We start from the raw sequence: 20,365 nt of genomic DNA on the forward strand, positions 1-20,365 counted from the left end.
AATGTACTGGATTGGTTGAAAAGTGATAAGGAACTTACATACTATGCACTATTTAGACATAGTGGAAGATACACTGAATATATACTGAGATGGACCAAGATTTGTGTTGCTTTTGCACATATTTCATCATTGGTTTTGATAGAGTCTGTTGATTGGTCGGTGGTTGGGTTCATTTGTTTTACAATATGTTCAAATCAAATCAAGCTTTATTTATACATTTTACATTTGACATTTTAGTCATTTAGCAGACGCTCTTATCCAGAGCGACTTACAGTAGACAGCACATTTCAGACATGGATGCAACGCAATGCGCTTCACAGGAAAAAAAGTAATAAAAACGAATAAAAACTACACTAAATATTTACACCACAACAAACATAAGAGGATAAACACTCAAGAATAGCAATAAAAACTGAAAGACTAATGAGCATTCTAAGGAAATGACATTGATTAAAATAGTAAGAATAGGACGTAATATCCAACCAAAAATATAAGCTTGTTTTATTCCATTCTTTGTAAACAATATAATTGTACCAAAAAATGGTCAGTTGGTTGGATAAATAATAATTATGATTAATGTTACATGAAATGTAAATATGACGAAATATCAAAACAAAATGTACAGCCCTTTGTTAATATGTATTGGCAAGAATTCACTTCATGGTGAGGCATGGAATAATAAAACATGTAATCGTTGAAAAAATACGTCTTTAAATAAATGTTAAAAAAAAAACGTAGATTGGATGTCAGGGCAGTCTTCTTTTCAATGTCATTTTGCTAGGTGGGAGGAGCCCAATGTCAAAACACAGTTATAACGTGTCCAAATCAATAACCAACATGAAGAGGCAGTTTGTGATATATTGAAAACCTAAACATAAAATGTACTATCAACACAAACACAATAGTAATCATATTACTTGTATTTTTTTTAAACAACCACCTTATAAAACTGCACAACCACCAAAAACACTGTTGTAACAATAAATCACTGATGGGGGGAAATCAGGTTGTACGTGCTGTTGAAACTAACACAACTAAACAAACACATGGAAACGGGAGATATATTTCACCTCATTGGTTAGAGGACAACCTGCAGAAGACAGTCAGCTACATTTTGGAGTGATGCATTTAAATGTAGGGGTCCCCAAAACGAAGAGAAACGCAACACGTTTTTGTCATCACTCATACGAATATCACGTTGAAATCAATTGCGCGAGAGGAGGGAGATGAGGTTGCACGTCCCGTTAAAACTAACAGCTCAAACACCACATGGAATCTGGGAATAATGTGTACATCACTGGTTAGAGGACAATTTGTAGAGAACAGCTAGCTACATTTTGAAGAGTTGCATTTTGATTCAAGTGGGTCGCCAACGTGGTAAGTGTAACACACCACTTGTTGTGTCACATCAATAGGACTCTTTCAATTCAGAGCCTGGATTTTCCCCCTGAGGCTAATATCCATATCATGCTGGAATCAATAGAACAGGGGGCAAACGTGTGGCTCAGTTGGTAGAGCATGGTGTTTGCAACGCCAGGGTTGTGATTCCCACAGGGGACCAGTACGGGAAAAAAAAATTATGAAATGTATGCATTCACTACTGTAAGTCGCTCTGGATAAGAGCGTCTGCTAAATGACTAAAATGTTTTCAAAAATGTAAACGTTTAGGGTTCTACATTGTGACATCATTAAAATACTCCTACTACAATGTTAAAACATTCTACATTGTGACATTATCGTATTGATGTCATGAAACAACTCCTTCATATATGTATTTTCTCTGATGTTTAATCAGAGATCTTTTACCAGCGTATCTCTTCCCACATCGATCACAGCTATGAGGTGTCTCTCCTATGTGTGTTCTCTGGTGTGATATCAGGATGTTTGGCTGAGTAAAACTCTTCCCACATCGATTACAGCTACAAGGGTTCTCTCGTGTGTCCGCTGGTGTATAGTCAGTCTGCTAGATGTAACACATCGCTTCCCACATTGATCACAGCTATAAAAGATTTCTCTCCTGTGTGTGTTCTCTGATGTACCTTCAGCAAGCTTGAGTGATTAAAACTCTTCCTACATTGATTACAGCTATAAAGTTTCTCCCCAGTGTGAATTGTCTGGTGTAATTGTAATGTATATAATTTTGAAAAGGTCTTCCCACAGTCAGAGCAACTAAAAGATTTCTCCCCTGTGTGTGTTGTCTGGTGTGTTTTCAGGCCGCTTCGAACATTAAAACCTTTCCCACATTGATCACAGCTATAAGGTTTCTCTCCTGTGTGTGTTCTCTGGTGTATAGTCAGACGGCTAGATGTAACAAATCTCTTCTCACATTGATCACAGCTATAAGGCTTCTCTCCAGTGTGTGTTCTCTGATGTACCTTCAGACAGCTTGAGTGAGTAAATCTCTTCCCACATTGATCACAGCTATAAGGCTTCTCTCCTGTATGGATTCTCTCATGTCTTTTTAGGTCTGCTGAAGAGGTGAATCTCTTCCCACAATCAGAGCAATGAGCTGTATCGCCTGTGTGAATTCTCTGGTGTACTTTTAGTGAATCTAATCTTGAGTAACTCTTCCCACAGTCAGAGCAGTAATGAGATTTCTTCCCTGTGGGTTTCCGCTGGTGTTTCTTGTGGTGTTCTGATGTAGAAAGACTCTTGTCTGCCTCGTCAGCTTCATGATGTTGTTGAGGCTCCCCAGAGGATCCACGATTGTCCCGTCTCTCTCCTGTGTGAACAACAAAGTCAGACAGATGGTTAAAGGCCCATAACAGCAGAAACCCACTGTTTATTTTAGCTGAAAGGTGATCCCCATGATGTTGTACAACAATTTACATCTGTAATGAATATTTAAATGCTTTTATAAACTTATTTGACAATTGTCTTAATATGACAGTCAGTGATCAACAACAGTCATATTTTGTCTTATTTTTTTCACTTGAGTAGTAACATTGATGACTCTAGGCTAGAATATAGTCCCCTTTCTGTGCTGAAATTGCCGCACGAGGGCGAAGCACATGCAATATGTTGCAGAAACTCCTCCCAACAGTGGTGTTGTAAAAATCAGTCTTCTCACGGGAAAAAAAAACGTTTGTTGCGTCCAAACAGTTTGGGCTCCAACACTAATATGATCACCTACATTGTTTTGCTTTAGGAGGCCCAGAAACCTGACAAGACTGGTCTGAAGGTAGTTCGGTACCAGTCTAATAAATGAATGGAAGTCTACAGCATATAGAAATTGTTTGGTGCCTAAAAAAGAAAGTGGTTTAATATGTGTTAAATAAAATAGTTTCGTTTTTAGGTTATTCATTGTTAAGCCTACATGTTTAAACTTTCAGTCTGGTAGATACCATTAGTGTTATGATACAGCACACTGGCTGGCTCGTGTGTTGGTCTGTGTGTGGATCTGGGAAGAGGGGTGTGTCTGTGGCAATCCACTGACGTTAGGCGTACAGAACGTTGGCAGTGCTTTCTGGGACTTGTAGTGCAGCACATCACGAGCGGTATGGAAGCAGGCCAAACTGAATTGACAACCCAAATAACTGCGCGGGTCATATAGAAATGTGTCACGGACCGGATTGGGCCGGTGGTCCTTGTGTTTGACACGTGATCTTGATAGTCTGTTTCCCCAGTCATCTGCAATAATAATTCACAGACAGTGATGATGTCATCTGTAATAATTATTCAGACAGTGATGATGTCATCTGTAATAATAATTCACAGACAGTGATGATGTCATGTGTAATAATAATTCACAGACAGTGATGATGTCATCTGTAATAATTATTCAGACAGTGATGTCGTCATCTGTAATAATAATTCACAGACAGTGATGATGTCATCTGTAATAATAATTCACAGACAGTGATGACGTCATCTCACAGGGACTTACAGTTTGTTGCCATCTTGCTGCAAGTCTCTTTCAGGACATGAACCTCTCCCTGGGAGAACTGTAAACTGTTCTTAAGGTCTTGGACCTCTCTGGTCAGATCGTCCCTTCTGTTGTTAGTTCAATCCACCAGTATTTGGACAAGGCTCTTGAAGCTATTTTCCTGTTGCTGTAACGATTGCTTGTGGACATATTTATATTGATGTAAAAGATCACGTACCTGTCACAGTTAAACACTGTTCTCTCCATTACTCCAACCTTTAACTTTGGGCGGCATGATGGAGGCAACGTAGGCTAACGCTGGTACTCCATGCAATTCCAGCCAGCACAGCTCGTAAAGCCAATCGCAAAAAAACAGTAGAAATTGAAATATCTACAAGCACATGATTAACTGAGAGCAAACGCGTCATGCGATTCAAATTTAACAGGCTAGTAAACCAAAATGTTTTAAAGGAAAAACTTTCTGGAAAAGTTTCAAAAGTTTCCAAACATCTAACGCCCGTCCAACAGACTGTCGACCAATCGAGTTCACGTTGTCACGCTGCGTCACGTGCTTGCTAAGCTCATAGTCACGAAACCCCTTCTAAAAACCAGTCAAGAAACCTGCCTATTTTCCTCGAAAGTACATAATGTCCCGATTTCAAAGCTATACTATATTACAGAGAAGGTAATTATCTCACATCCATTAAAATATCTTGTGCTTCTTGTTCACGTAGTCTAATTCGTGAAAATTGTATTTAGAATGGTGCTGCATTGGAAAGCGGACGTTTTATGGGCTCCTGACCAATTTGGTATTTTGTGAGGTTTTTTATGCTGATCATAACTTGTTTTGTACATAATGCTTCCGCCATTGTTTCCTATGACCGGAAAGAGCTTCTGGATATCAGAACACTTTTCACTGACCTTGACTTGGACGAGGACTTTTACTTCAATAAGTCAGAGGAGAAAGACATATTGATTGTCCGGGACCAGGCCCAAATCCCTGATACTCGAAGAAGGTTCTATAGAGCCCCGCGCAGGGGGCACCCTGATGAGCCTAGAGTGAATAAATCTCCTCTACCCTCAGTTCTATTGGCAAATGTGCAATCACTGGAGAATACACTGGACAAGGTCTGTTTGAGACTCTCCTATCAACGGAACATTAAGAACTGCAATATACTAATATAATATAGCTGCTTCTCAGAGTCATGGCTGAACAAGGACAATATACATCTAGCTGGTTTTTCTATGCATCGACAGGATTGAACGGCAGAGTCTGGTAAGATCAGGGGGGACTAGAGGGGAAAACTAGATCAGAACAGCAGAGTCTGGTAAGATCAGGGGGGACTAGAGGGAAAAACTAGATCAGAACAGCAGAGTCTGGTAAGATCAGGGGGACTAGAGGGAAAAACTAGATCAGAACCACAGAGTCTGGTAAGATCAGGGGGGACTAGAGGGAAAAACTAGATCAGAACAGCAGAATCTGGTAAGATCAGGGGGGACTAGAGGGAAAAACTAGATCAGAACAGCAGAATCTGGTAAGATCAGGGGGGACTAGAGGGAAAAACTAGATCAGAACAGCAGAGTCTGGTAAGATCAGGGGGGACTAGAGGGAAAAACTAGATCAGAACAGCAGAGTCTGGTAAGATCAGGGGGGACTAGAAGGAAAAACTAGATCAGAACAGCAGAATCTGGTAAGATCAGGGGGGACTAGAGGGAAAAACTAGATCAGAACAGCAGAATCTGGTAAGATCAGGGGGGACTAGAGGGGAAAACCTAGATCAGAACAGCAGAGTCTGGTAAGATCAGGGGGGACTAGAGGGAAAAACTAGATCAGAACAGCAGAATCTGGTAAGATCAGGGGGGACTAGAGGGGAAAACGAGATCAGAACAGCAGAATCTGGTAAGATCAGGGGGGACTAGAGGGAAAAACTAGATCAGAACAGCAGAATCTGGTAAGATCAGGGGGGACTAGAGGGAAAAACTAGATCAGAACAGCAGAATCTGGTAAGATCAGGGGGACTAGAGGGAAAACTAGATCACTTTTAGTCCACACACAGAGACACATACAAAGCTCTCCCTCACCCTCCATCTGGTAAATATCAACATTCCTCTATCCTACTGATTCCTGCTACAAGCAAACCCTGAAACAGGAAGTACCAGCTCAATAAGGAAGTGGTCCGATGAAGCGGATGCTCAGCTACAGGACTGTTTCACTAAAACAGACTGGAATATGTTCAGGGATTCATCCGGTGGCATTGAGGAGTTTACCACATCAGTCAACGGCTTCATTAATAAGGGCATGGATGACGTCGTCGCCACAGTGACTGTACGTACATAATAATATATTTGCGACAGTTTGACTAAAACAATCTGACCGAACAAACGACTAAATAGGGTCAGCCATAATAGCTATTGATTCTTGAAGAATATAACTTAGAAATGACTCAAATGTTTCAGCTGTTTTGAACCCCATCAGAAACCAAAACATAAGCTTGTATAACACCATCAGAAACAAAAACATAAACTTGTGTAAACAAACACTGTAGAGCATCAAAATCTGGTGAAAACTAGCATTTTGACCTTATGGATGGCCAGTCCTTGTATTCATAGTGTAGTGAATTCAGGGGGAAGCCCTGAGCTGAACTCAAACCTGGGTCCAGTGACTGTCCAGCCAACACCTTATAACTGTTACGCCAAGATGTCTGAACTTCTTGACGAGGTCTCTAGGTTTTGGGTTAAGGTTGATACAATAGCTTTCTCTATGAATGTGAGAGTGGTTATATTTCTCCAGCCCCCATCCCTCAGCTGTTTACCAAACCAAGTCTCTGGGGAGCCATTTTGTTTCTGTTTAAATCCTAGTTTGTCCCTTTAAAAAAGCCACATCAATCAACCAACCAATCTGCAGTTCAAACAATAACAAAGCTGTAATTCCACCACTGTTTTGGTAATAAGATGATGGATGGGGCTGGAGAAATGTAACTACTCTCAAATTCATAGACAGACCTATGGATACAAGGACTGACCATCCATGATATCAACATTATAGTTTTAACCATGTTGAGGCTATACAGTGTTGATTTACATTGTTTCTGAACATTGGAGTAAAACAAGCTTATTTGAGGTTCTGATGGGGTACAACAGTTGAACTAAGCTCATGAGGCATGTGTTATATTCTTCAAGAATCAATGGCTATAAATAAATAGTCTGACTATGGATGTAGCAACTGCAGATTTTCCCTTTAACACATATCAGTTCAACAACTGCAGATTTCCCCTTTAACACATATCAGTTCAACAACTGCAGATTTTCCCTTTAACACACATCAGTTCAACAACTGCAGATTTCCCCTTTAACACACATCAGTTCAACAACTGCAGATTTCCCCTTTAACACACATCAGTTCAACAACTGCAGAGTTTGTGCCTCTGTATTTAAGACAGTACTTACTAGTGTTAATCAGGGAACGGTTTCCCAAAACCATCTTACGGCTGAGTTCATCATTAGAACCATTGGACGCCTTAAGATGCGTTTGGGAAACCGGGCCCAGATATCCAGTTTCCTCCTCTTCTTCCTCCTCCTTTTTCGATGTGACAGTCATCTCCCCCTCCTCCTCTTTCACTCCAAAAACGTTCTCTTCCTCCTCTTCTTTTACAGTAACATCCTCTTCTTTCACTCTAAACGCGTCTTCCTCTTCTTTCACTGTAACGTCTTTCTCTTCTTCTTTCACGGTAAAAGCCTCACCCTCTACTTGTTTTTGTATTGTGACATCCTCCTCTTCCTCCTCCTCTTTAACGAGAGTTTCTTTCTCCGTCCAGCAGGCCTGCTCTTCTTTAGCAGGAGGAGAGTAGCTTAGTGAGCTCATGGTCGGGAATGTTAGCTAGCTAGGCTAATGCTAACTTAACCAGCCCGCTAGCTGACTAATAACAACGTAAAATTTATAAATAAATGGGATAACAAACAAGACGAAAGAAGTGGGTTTAAAACACAGAGGCTGATATACACGAAAGCGTCTAAAGAGCTTTATTGGATCGGCTATTTTGTCTAGCAAGCTACCGAGGTTTCTTACTAACTGTTGCTGCTGTTGAAAGAAGCGTTCCGTCCACTAGATTATACGTCACACTAACAGCATTGCCTTAAATTCCCATACCGCCATCTGCTGGCTGGAGTGGGTAACACAGTTGAGTAAAATGTATATTTTATTTTCAGACAACAAGTTAACGGTTCGGGGGCATTCGTTTTTACCCACCAATGTAACAACACAGTGTGGTTAAAGACTTAGTAACGGAGTTGTAGTCACGATCTGGATACCTATAAGTACAAACAGCTATGTTTTTGCGTTATTACCTATTTATTAACTTGTTTCCGGCTATCTTCTAAACTACTGATAATGCAATATTTCGCAACGTCATATTGATCTACTCTGTTCTACCAAGTTCGTATGCTTCATACTCTATCTTTATATCTTGACAGTAAAATAAGCAAGGAGATAGACCAGAAACTTTTCAACTTTCTGTGGAGAAACCGTGACCCATTACATTAGGGCAACTGTTGTAATGAACACTTATGAGAATGGTGGCCTGAATTTTCTGGACTTTACTACCTTAAATAATACTAATAATATCAATTGGATAAAACAATTCCTAAGACCCACTTCTATGGAATTTTATTCCTCATCATGTCTTCTCTACTTTTGGTGGCCTTAACTTCATGTTGGTTTGTAGTTATAATATTGATAAAGTTCCAGTGGCCTTAACTTCATGTTGGTTTGTAATTATAATATTGATAAAGTTCCAGTGGCCATAACTTCATGTTGGTTTGTAATTATAATATTGACAAAGTTCCAGTGAAACTTTCTGCTTTTCATCGGCAGGTTTTCTTGTCATGGTCCTTCATTTATAAGCATCATTTTTCTCCACACAGATTATATATGGAATAATCGGGACATATTGTATGAAAATACTTCTTTGTTTTCATAATATTGGTTCCGAAATAATATCCTATTGGTGAGCCAACTGGTAAATAATATCCTATTGGTGAGCCAACTGGTAAATAATATCCTATTGGTGAGCCAACTGGTAAATAATATCCTATTGGTGAGCCAACTGGTAAATAATATCCTATTGGTGAGCCAACTGGTAAATAATATCCTATTGGTGAGCCAACTGGTAAATAATATCCTATTGGTGAGCCAACTGGTAAATAATATCCTATTGGTGAGCCAACTGGTAAATAATATCCTATTGGTGAGCCAACTGGTAAATAATATCCTATTGGTGAGCCAACTGGTAAATGCAGAGGGCCTTTTACTCAGTTATAAGGAATTCTTATCGCTTTACAAGGTCCCTGTAACACCTAAAGATGTTGCCATTGTTTTAGCTGCCATTCCCTCAGGTGTTGTTTTAGTATTCAGGAACATGTCAAGACCTGACCCTTAGAGCCTACCTTCCATTGACCGTGTTGACTCATCAGTAGGATAGATTTGTTTCTCTTTTGGTCCATTCAACAACAGAGCGACACAAACCTTGTTTCAGCAGGATGCTGTATCTATACCTTATGTCATTCCTTGTTGGAACGGATTTATTGATAACATCTGTTGGAAAAAAGTTTGGATGTTGCCACACACATACCTTCTTGTTAACAAAATTAAGGGAGTTTCCTTTAAAATTATTCATAAATATTATCCTGAAAACCACTATATGAAGAAGTAGGAAAACAAACTCAAATTGTACCTTTTGTAATGACCACCCAGAAACAGCGTTGCATCTTTTTTGGCATTGTATTCATGTAAGGAATCTGTGGCAAGACATCAGTAAACTTTTAATTGAACACATTTATGAAGATCTTACACTATTGTGGAGAGATGTACTGCTTGGATTCTTTATTTAGCTAGCTAACCTGCAGTTGCTAGCTAATTTGTCATAGGATATAAACAAGGTCCTCTACTCCGAAATTAATCCACACATAAAACGATCAAACCAAATCCTTTCTATTCATCTCACCTCCTTCCAGGCTTCTTTTTCTTTTTTTGGACTTTTTATGGCAATTTGGAAACTAACTTTCATAATGAAATGCATTACCACGACCGATCTCAGCTCATCTTTCAATCACCCACATGAGTATATGTTCCTAAAAACCAATGAGGAGGTGGGAGCGGCAGGACTTGCAGCGGGTTCTGCATCACAAATAGAATCAACTTCTATTTTAGCGCTTGGCAACGCAGACGCTCGTTGGCGCACGCGAGCAGTGTGGGTGCAATGATTGAATAACATGCATGTGTACATTTATTTTGCAACGCTCGCACATGCGATGTGTCAGGTTTGGGCATGGTGTTAGGGTTAACAGTGTGGAAAAGTTTGGGGTTATTTAAGGTAAGGTTTAGGCATTAGGGGTATCAGTGTGATTAAAGTAAGGGTTAGGCATTAGGGTTAGCAGTGTGGTTAAAGTTAGGTTTCAAATCAGATTTTATTACTGTGGTACTAACCTTTGCCTCTTAATAAGGGGAAAGTAATCTAAAAGTAACAAAGTAATCAGATTGTGTAACTCAGTTTGGGGAATCCAACAGTTACGTTACTGATGGCACTTTCAGACAGGAACTAGTAACTAACAGATTACATTTAGAAAGTAACCTACCCAACCCTGGATACAGTATATAGGTCTCTCCATGGGTGGGAGATGGACATTTAAGATGATCAACACTCTCTTTATATTACTGACTTGTTGACTGATTGATCCATTCATCCTTCCATCCCTCCTCAGCCTTCCTCTCCTCTGAGGACCCAGTGAGGGTGGAGCTCAGTCTGAGAGCCGTTGAGGGACTGGTTAGGAAGAACACTTCTACAGCCAGAGAGGTGAGAGGTCACACATGGTTTAGATAGTAAATATTTATGTCCCCTTAGTGGTTCATCACATCAGCAAAAGGGAATATGTTCCATCATCCATGTTTATTTACATTAGTGCAAATTGTCCACTGATATTGGTGTAATTTCTCACCCCTTTTGGCTGTATGTAAGTTAATTTCCCCTCAGGCACACATTTGTTCTTTGTTAGTATGAATGTAATTTGTCTAGACTGAACAAAAATATAAACGCAACAATTTCAAAGATTTTACTGAGTTAAAGTTCATATAAGGAATCAGTCAATTGAAATAAATAAATTGGACCCTAATCTATGGACTTCACATGACTGGGAACACAGATATGCATCTGTTGATCATGCTGTTTAATCAGCTTCTTGATATGCCACACCTGTCAGGTGGATGGATTATCTTGACAAAGGATAAAATGCTCACTAACATGGATGTAAACAAATTTGTGCACAAAATGTGAGGGAAATAAGGTTTTTGTGCTTATGGAACATTTCTGGGATCTTTTATTTCAGCTCATGAAATATGGGACCAACACTTTACATGTTACGTTTATAATTTTCTTCAGTGTAGAATGTACTTTCCCCACTCATTCACCCCGTCTCTTTACATTTCTTATGCATATTTGGTGGCCTGATTGCGTCCAGACTGTCAAATTCCGAACACAATGCCCATCCCGGCAAATCTAAATCTAATGCGAGCACATTGTGACTTTTGTGAATCCAGACCAGCTTGATCGGATGACGGAAGTCACATTTAGGTGCCAGGTGTAACTGAGGCCGTAGATGCTCCATATCCATTACTTTGAGTGTTTTATATAATATGACTAAATGTGTTTCTGTGCTGCAGGGACAGTCAAGAAATGGAACAGCAAGGCCACAGAACATGACATAAGCAGAGCTGTGGGAGACCACCTCAAGCCCCTGGTAGAGCCGGGGGTGGTGTTTACCACCCCACCACGCCTTCAGCAGGCTGGAAAAGTGGGATTGATCTGTTTGATCCATTTGTTTGTTCCAGTTTTCAGTAGTTGAATCCTTTGACATATTTCTTTATTTAAAAAAAAAAAGAATTTTCAACAAAAAAATGTACTGGATTGGTTGAAAAGAGATACTAAACTTACATACAATGTACTATTTTGACAGTGGAAGATATACTGAATTTAATCTGTTTTTCATACTAGAATGGACCAAGATACGTGTTGCTTTTGCACATATTTGTTCATTGGTTTTGCAAGAGTCTGTTGATTGGTCGGTCATTGGGTTCGTTTGTTTTACAATATGTTCAAATCAAATCAAGCTTTATTTATACAGCACATTTCAGACATGGACGAATAAAAGCAATAATAATAAAAACAGAAATATTTACTACAAAACAATCATAAGGGTAAAAAAAACTAAAGAATAACAATAAAAACTGAAAGACTAATGAGCATTCTAAGGAAAAGCTTGTTTTATTCCATTCTTTGTAAACAATATAATTTGAACCCAAAAATTGTCAGTTGGTTGCATAAATAATTAAGATTACTAAATGTTACATGAAATGCAAATATGATGAAATATCAAAACAGAATGTTAATATGTATTGGCAATAATTCACTTAATTAATGGTGAGGAATGGAATTATTAAACATTTATATTTTTTCAGGCTGAATGTTTGAAATATAAATAATATTTATATTATATGAATAAAATATAGTAGGTGATTTGAGTCATACTTCTTCAGTGGAAAGAAGTCAACTACAACCTGAATGTTGTAAAGAAATACTGGAGTGATGATGGATTGTTCATAGACCCATTTCTTTTTAATAATAATAATAATAATACTGCGTCCATGTGTATAGGCTGCAAGTACGTTGAATTAAGTTGTTTTCAAGTCGTTGAAACAAGGACCTGAAAAATACATATTTTCAACTTTCAACCAAAACCGAACGATGTTTGGACCTCGGGCATAGTCTTCTTGTCTTTTCAATGTGATTTTGCTAGGTGGGATAGCCCAATGTCAAAACAGTTTTAACATGTCCTAATCAATAACCAATATGCAGAAACAGTTTGTGATATATTGACAACCTAGAAAATAAAGGAAAGCAGCACACTCTAAGAGCTCAGATGCAAAAATGTAATAACCAACGTTTCGACAGCTAAGCTGTCTTCATCAGGGTATCATCACAAACACTGCGAGATGAGTCATTTATATAGTGTCAGGAGACACACAAGTGTTTGTAATCATGGCCAAGTGTGGCCTAATATCATTGGTTAACTCAAATATTTAAAAAAATGGTCGAAACGTTGGTTATTAAATTTTTGCATCTGAGCTCTTAGAGTGTGCGGCTTTTCCTTTATTTTCTAGTGTTCTACTCCGCTAGCCAGCACCTCGCCTTTATAGGTGTGCGTTTCTTTCTTTTTTCTATATTGAAAACCTAAACATAAAATGTACTATCTACACAAACACAATAGTAATCATATTACTTAAAAAAAAATGTAAACGAGCACCAAAAACACTGTTTTAAAACCTGTTTGGGATAGGGGGCAGTATTGAGAATTTTGGAAAAAATATGTGCCCATTTTTAACTGCCTCCTACACCAACTCAGAAGCTAGAATATGCATATTATTGTTCAGGTTTGGATAGAAAACACTCTGAATTTTCTAAAACTGTTTGAATGGTGTCTGTGAGTATAACAGAACTCCTATGGCAGGCAAAAACCTGACAAGGTTTCAAGCAGGAAGTACCCTGTCTGACAAGGAGTCGTGCGTCTTGCATCTGTTTATTGAAAAGTAAGGATCTTAGCTGTAACGTGACAATTCCCAGGGCTCCGATAGGCTCTCAGAGCCCGGGAAATAACTGAAGGTTAACGAGGCAGCCTCAGGCTGAAACACATTATCGGCTTTGGCAAGTGGCGGATCAGAGGACCTTTGAATGAGGCGCGTGCACGATTCGCTCCTGAGGAGAAATTTTATTCGGCTGTTTAGGCTCAATGCATATTCCCGGTCGGAATATTATCACTTATCTACGAGATAAATGGCATAAAAATTGGTTTTAAACAGCGGTTGACATGCTTCGAAGTACGGTAATGGAATATTTAGACATTTTTTGTCACGCCAATGCGCCATGCGCGACACCGTGATGAAGCATTCTGATAGTGTCTAGAACTCACGAACAAAACGTCGCTGTTTGGATATAACGATGGATTATTTGGGACCAAACCTACATTTGTTATTGAAGTAGAAGTCCTGGCAGTGTATTCTGATGAAGAACAAGCAAGGTAAGAACATTTTTCTTATAGGAAATGTGATTTTGGTGGAGGCTGACCTGGGTGGGTGTCTAAATAGCTAGCCCTGTGATGCCGGGCTATGTACTTAGATTATTGCAAAATGTGCTTCATCCGAAAAGCTATTTTAAAATCGGACATATCGAGTGCATAGAGTAATGTATCTATAATTCTTAAAATAATTGTTATGCTTTTTGTGAACGTTTATCGTGAGTAATTTAGCAAACTGTTAGTAAATTCCCCGGAAGTTTGCGGGGTTATGCTTTTTCTGAACGTCACATGCTAATGTAAAAAGCTGTTTTTTGATATAAATATGAACTTGATTGAACAGACATGCATGTATTGTATAACACAATGTCCTAGGTGTGTCATCTGATGAAGATCATAAAAGGTTAGTGCTGCATTTAGCTGTGGTTTGGGTTTATGTGACATGATATGCTAGCTTGAAAAATGGGTGTCTGATTATTTCTGGCTGGGCACTCTGCTGACATAATCTAATGTTTTGCTTTCGTTGTAAAGCCTTTTTGAAATCGGACAGTGGGGTTAGATTAACGAGATTCTTGTCTTTAAATAGCTGTAAAATAGTCATATGTTTGAGAAATGTAAGTAATAGTATTTCTAACGATTCAAAAATCGCGCCACTGGATTTCAGTGGCTGTTACGTAGGTGGACATGCGCCAACTGGCAATAAACCATTGATAATGATTAGGGGGGAAATCAGGTTATACGTGCTGTTGAAACTAACACAACAACAAAAAACACAAGGAGATGGGAGATATATTTTACCTCACTGGTTAGACGACAACCTGCAGAAGACAGTCAGCTACATTTTGGAGTGATGCATTTAAATGTAGGGGTCACTAAAACGAAGAGAAACGCAACACTTATTTGTCATCACTCATATCGATATGAAATCAATTGCGCGAAAGGGGGAGATGAGATTGCACGTACGGTTAGAACAGTTAAAAAAACACATGGAGTCTGGGAATAACGTGTACATCACTGGTTAGAGGACAATTAGTAGAAAACAGCCAGCTAAAGTTTGAAGTGATGCATTTTGATTTAAGTGGGTTGCCAACATAAGTGTAACGCAACACTTTATTTGTCAATCACTTTTTGTTAATGACATAAATAGTACTTTTTGTTAATTCAGAGCCTGGATTTTTCCCCTGATGAGGCTAATATCACGCTGAAATCAATAGAAAAGGGGGAAAACGTTTAGGGTTCTACATTGTGACATTATTAATTAACATACTCATACTACAATGTTAAACATTCTACATTGTGACATTATTAATTAACATACTCATACTACAATGTTAAACATTCTACATTGTGACATTATTTCATTGATAAACTCCTTCATGTATGAATTTTCTGATGTTTAATCAGAGATCTTTTATCAGAGTATCTCTTGTCACATTGATCACAGCTATGACACTTCTCTCCTGTGTGTGTTCTATGGTGTGATTTTAAACATCCTGATGAAACAAAACTCTTTCCACAGTCAGAGCAGTGATAAGGTTTCTCTCCTGTGTGTGTTCTTGTGTGTATAGTACAACAGCTAGATGTAACAAAACTCTTCCCACATTGATCACAGCTATAAGGCTTCTCTCCTGTGTGTGTTCTCTGGTGTCTTTTCAGGCTACCAGATGTAACAAAACTCTTCCCACAATGATTACAGCTATAAGGCTTCTCTCCTGTGTGTGTTGTCTGGTGTACTTTTAAATGTCCTGTCGAAACAAAACTCTTTCCGCAGTCAGAGCAGTGGTAAGGTTTCTCTCCTGTGTGTGTTCTCTGGTGTATATTACGACTATTAGATGTAACAAATCTCTTCCCACATTGATCACAGCTATAAGGTTTCTCTCCTGTATGGATTCTCTGATGTACTATCAGGCCGCCTGAGTGACTAAAACTCTTCCCACATTGATCACACCTATAAGGTTTATCTCCTGTGTGTGTTCTCTGGTGTAATTTTAAATGTCCTGACAAACCAAAACACTTCCCACAGTCAGCACAGCTATAAGGTTTCTCTCCTGTATGGATTCTCTGATGTATTTTAAGGGTTGCTAGAGATGTGCATCTCTTCCCACAATGAGAGCAGCTGTGAGATTTCTCACCAGTGTGTATTCTCAAGTGTGATATCAGTGTGTTTGAGTGAGCAAAGCTCTTCCCACATTGATGACAGCTATAAGGCTTCTCTCCTGTGTGTGTTCTCTGGTGTGATTGTAAATATCCTGAGACAGCAAAACTCTTTCCACAGTCAGAGCAATGGTAAGGCTTCTCTCCTGTGTGTTTTCTCTGGTGTATAGTCAGCTGGCTAGATGTAGTGAAACTCTTCCCACATTGATAACAGCTATTCGTTTTTTCTCCAGTGTGAATTCTCTGGTGTACCTTTAGTGAATCTAATCTTGAGTAACTCTTCCCACAGTCAGAGCAGTGGTGAGGTTTCTTCCCCCTGGGTCTCTGCTGGTGTTTGAGACATTCTGATGTGGAGAGACTCTTCTCTGCCTCGTCAGCTTCATGATGTTGTTGAGGCTCCCCAGAGGATCCACAATAGTCACGTCTCTCTCCTGTGTGAACAACAAAGTCAGACAGATGGTTAAGTAGAAATCTACAGTAGAAATCTACAGTTGATTTTGAGCTAAAAGGTGATGCCCATGATGTTGTATAACAACTTACATCTGTAATGAATGTTTAAATGGTTTTATAAACTTATTTGAAAATAGTATTAATAAAACAGTCAAGTGAGCAACAACATCCATGTTCTGTCTTGTTTTTTTATATATTAGTAGTAAAGTGGATGGTTCTACGCTATAAATAAGTTATTAAAGTTGCTGAAACCCCAAGCAGTGTGCCAGACAACTCTTGGTCACCAATATAGACCCCTTTCTTGTGATTACAAAAATTGCAGCATTAAAGATCTGTGTCGCTATTCACTAATTCACTCTCATTGGGGGAAAACTCAGGGGAGTTCTCATAGGCTGACAGCAAAAATAGCCTCCATTTACAGGTTGCTTATGAGTCCATTTCACACTACTTTTGAATTACAATTGTAAGGCGCATTTGAAAGTATAATGTTTGTGTCGTCGTCGCAAATCAATTGTTTTATACTTAAAAAGCACTTGCTCTTTGGCTAGCTTTGCTACCAGCCTATGTCAATGAGCGTTAGCATTCAAGCTAACAACCACTGCATCCAAAATTAGGTATTTTGCCACCATCACAACTTCGAAAACGGCACTCGCACATCTGAGCTGATCTTTTTGTTGCAGGTGCCTGGTATCAATGGAATAACATGGGAGAAAAGAGGAAACATTAGAAAGATACTGAGCAGCTCATGTTATAGACAGAAGCATGCTACATGGCAGACCAATCCAAACTCATCTCTCGGCATGTCCAGCCCATCAATTATCTCAGCCAATCGTGGCTAGAGGGAAGGTTCCTGACTTTTTCCGTGGCTAAACCAACTAAATTGTAACAATTTTATTGGGATTTACAGATGGCATACAAGTTTGTTATTAAGGCAGATGAAAGTTTACATGTTCCAGAAGGCATTTCTGGGAAAAAAATGGTTTCGTTCAAATGCCTCTCCTGTGAAGTGGTGATGTGCGACACACACACAGTTTTCTGTAACAGATCACATATTATCTTAGGGACTGTTCAAGCAATAATCAAAACAACAATTGTGAAATCATGAGAACCCTAAAAAGCACTTTTATTTAGAAGTAATGACCTGGTAAATCTAGACTGTTGAACGGTCCCAGATGGTGAACAGTTTATTTAGTAATAACCTGGTAAATCTAGACTGTTGAATGGTCCCAGATGGTGACCAGTTTATTTAGTAATAACCTGGTAAATCTAGACTGTTGAATGGTCCCAGATGGTGAACAGTTTATTTAGTAATAACCTGGTAAATCTAGACTGTTGAATGGTCCCAGATGGTGAACAGTTTATTTAGTAATAACCTGGTAAATCTAGACTGTTGAATGGTCCCAGATGGTGAACAGTTTATTTAGTAATAACATGGTAAATCTAGGCTGTTGAATGGTTCCAGATGGTGAACAGTTTATTTAGTAATAAACTGGTAAATCTAGACTGTTGAATGGTCCCAGATGGTGAACAGTTTATTTAGTAATAACCTGGTAAATCTAGACTGTTGAATGGTCCCAGATGGTGAACAGTTTATTTAGTAATAACCTGGTAAATCTAGACTGTTGAATGGTCCCAGATGGTGAACAGTTTATTTAGTAATAACCTGGTAAATCTAGACTGTTGAATGGTCCCAGATGGTGAACAGTTTATTTAGTAATAACCTGGTAAATCTAGACTGTTGAATGGTCCCAGATGGTGAATATCAGTTGTTTTTCCCCCACGGTGGCCGTTGTACTTGTTTATGAAGTGACTCAGAGTCATCAGGTTGCCATGGGCTACATGGGGTGTTTTGGTTTCACTCTGGGTTGAGTAGACAAACAGAGAGGGGACAAAGACGCTCCTATTTCAGTGGCTGATAATACAGGGGGCGATCCAGGATTAGTCCATTTTAGTTTTAAACTAATACTATACTGTATATGAGTCTTTCTATTAATAAAGAGGACAATGTGGGACATTGGGATCACATTTCTAAATGACTGGAAACTAAAACACATTTCATGCAGTTCCACATGTGAACTTACAGGGACAGAAGACTTTATACACCGAGTGTACAAAACATTAGGAACACCTGCTCTTTCCATGACAGTCTGACCAGGTGAATCCAGGTGAAAGATGATGATCCTTATTGATGTCACTTGTTAAATCCACTTCAATCAGTGTAGATGAAGGGGAGGAGACAGGTTAACCCCCTCGAGTTGATGTGGTCACCCCCACTGTAATCTAATTAGCATAATACAAACCAATGCCATAAAAATGTGTCTGTTTAAGATGCGGTGAAAGGTGGTAGGGATACATCATTGTTTGTCAGACCATGAGACATTCCGAAAATCGGTCTTCTCACAAAAACATCTGAACAGTTTTTGGCAACACAATAATATGATCCCTCTGTGGAAAGGTAAGTCCCTCACAAACAAGTACATGTGTACACACAGAGGCCTGACAAGACTGGTCTGAATGTCGTCCGGTACCAGTTTAATAAATGAATGTTAGTCTACAGTATATCATTTGGTGGCAAAAAAAAGGGGTATAACATGTGTTAATTAAAATCATTTCCTGATCTTTCTTATATCTCTCAGAGACTTCAAAACAAACTTCCTTTTAGATTCGTACTATCTGTTATTCCATGTATGGATCTGTTATTCCATGTATGGATCTGTTATTCCATGTATGGATCTGTTATTCCATGTATTGATCTGTTATTCCATGTATTGATCTGTTATTCCATGTATGGATCTGTTATTCCATGTATGGATCTGTTATTCCATGTATGGATCTGTTATTCCTTGTATGGATATGTTATTCCTTGTATGGATATGTTATTCCATGTATGGATCTGTTATTCCATGTATGGATCTGTTATTCCATGTATGGATCTTTTATTCAATGCATTTCTATGGGATAATAGCAGTGAGGCAAAATTCAATGTTTCATAAAATATTTTTTTTTATACCGGTATATATTTTGAAACCTAAAAGGGGTCCTAAAATTCTAAATAGCTAAATGATCCACCTTAAAACAATTCCATATGTTAGCTTAGTAGAACCCCCAATGCTGCTGGGTTTTCACGATCAACAGTTTCCCGGGGTGTATCAAGAATGGTCCACCCCCCAAAGGACATCCAGCAAACTTGACACAGCTGTGGGAAGCATTGGATTCAACATGGGCCAAACCCCCTGTGGTACGCTTTCGACACCTTGTAGAGTCCATGTACCGACGAATTGAGGCTGTTCAACTCAATATTAGGAGGGTGTTCCTAATGTTTAACATAGGCCTAGGACCCATCATTTCACCTAACAATAACAATGACCTACTGTAGGACCTATAACTTCACCTAATAATAACAATGATCTACTGAGGACCCAATAATACTTTGTGAATAATCCCACTAGCTACTCTGTAATGAGTTGTCATTCTAAATGTCCTGAATAAAGGAAAATAGCTCTGTGTGTTGTACAATAGCCTATCCATCAAGGAACAGGTCTCTACACATTATGTGGAAACTATCTCCGTGTCCAAACTGACACACAGCAACACATAAAACCTTATCACATTATCTTGATGCTTTCTGTTAGATCTAATCAGACCATACTGTAAATCAATCAGACTAGAACCTACTGTAAATCAATCAGACTAGACTCTACTGTAAATTAATCAAACTCTGCTGTAAATCAATCAGACTAGACTCTACTGTAAATCAATCAAACTCTGCTGTAAATCAAT

At 38.8% G+C, this 20,365-nt stretch overlaps 1 pseudogene; it reads right to left on the reverse strand.

Annotated features, from left to right (window-relative positions):
• Positions 1–1,741: 1,741 nt before the first annotated feature.
• Positions 1,742–16,947, reverse strand: LOC115178567 (zinc finger protein 658B-like; annotated as a pseudogene).
• Positions 16,948–20,365: the final 3,418 nt, after the last annotated feature.

This window comes from Salmo trutta, chromosome 38, assembly GCF_901001165.1.
Source record: "Salmo trutta chromosome 38, fSalTru1.1, whole genome shotgun sequence".
In the NCBI taxonomy this organism is placed as follows: Eukaryota; Metazoa; Chordata; class Actinopteri; order Salmoniformes; family Salmonidae; genus Salmo; species Salmo trutta.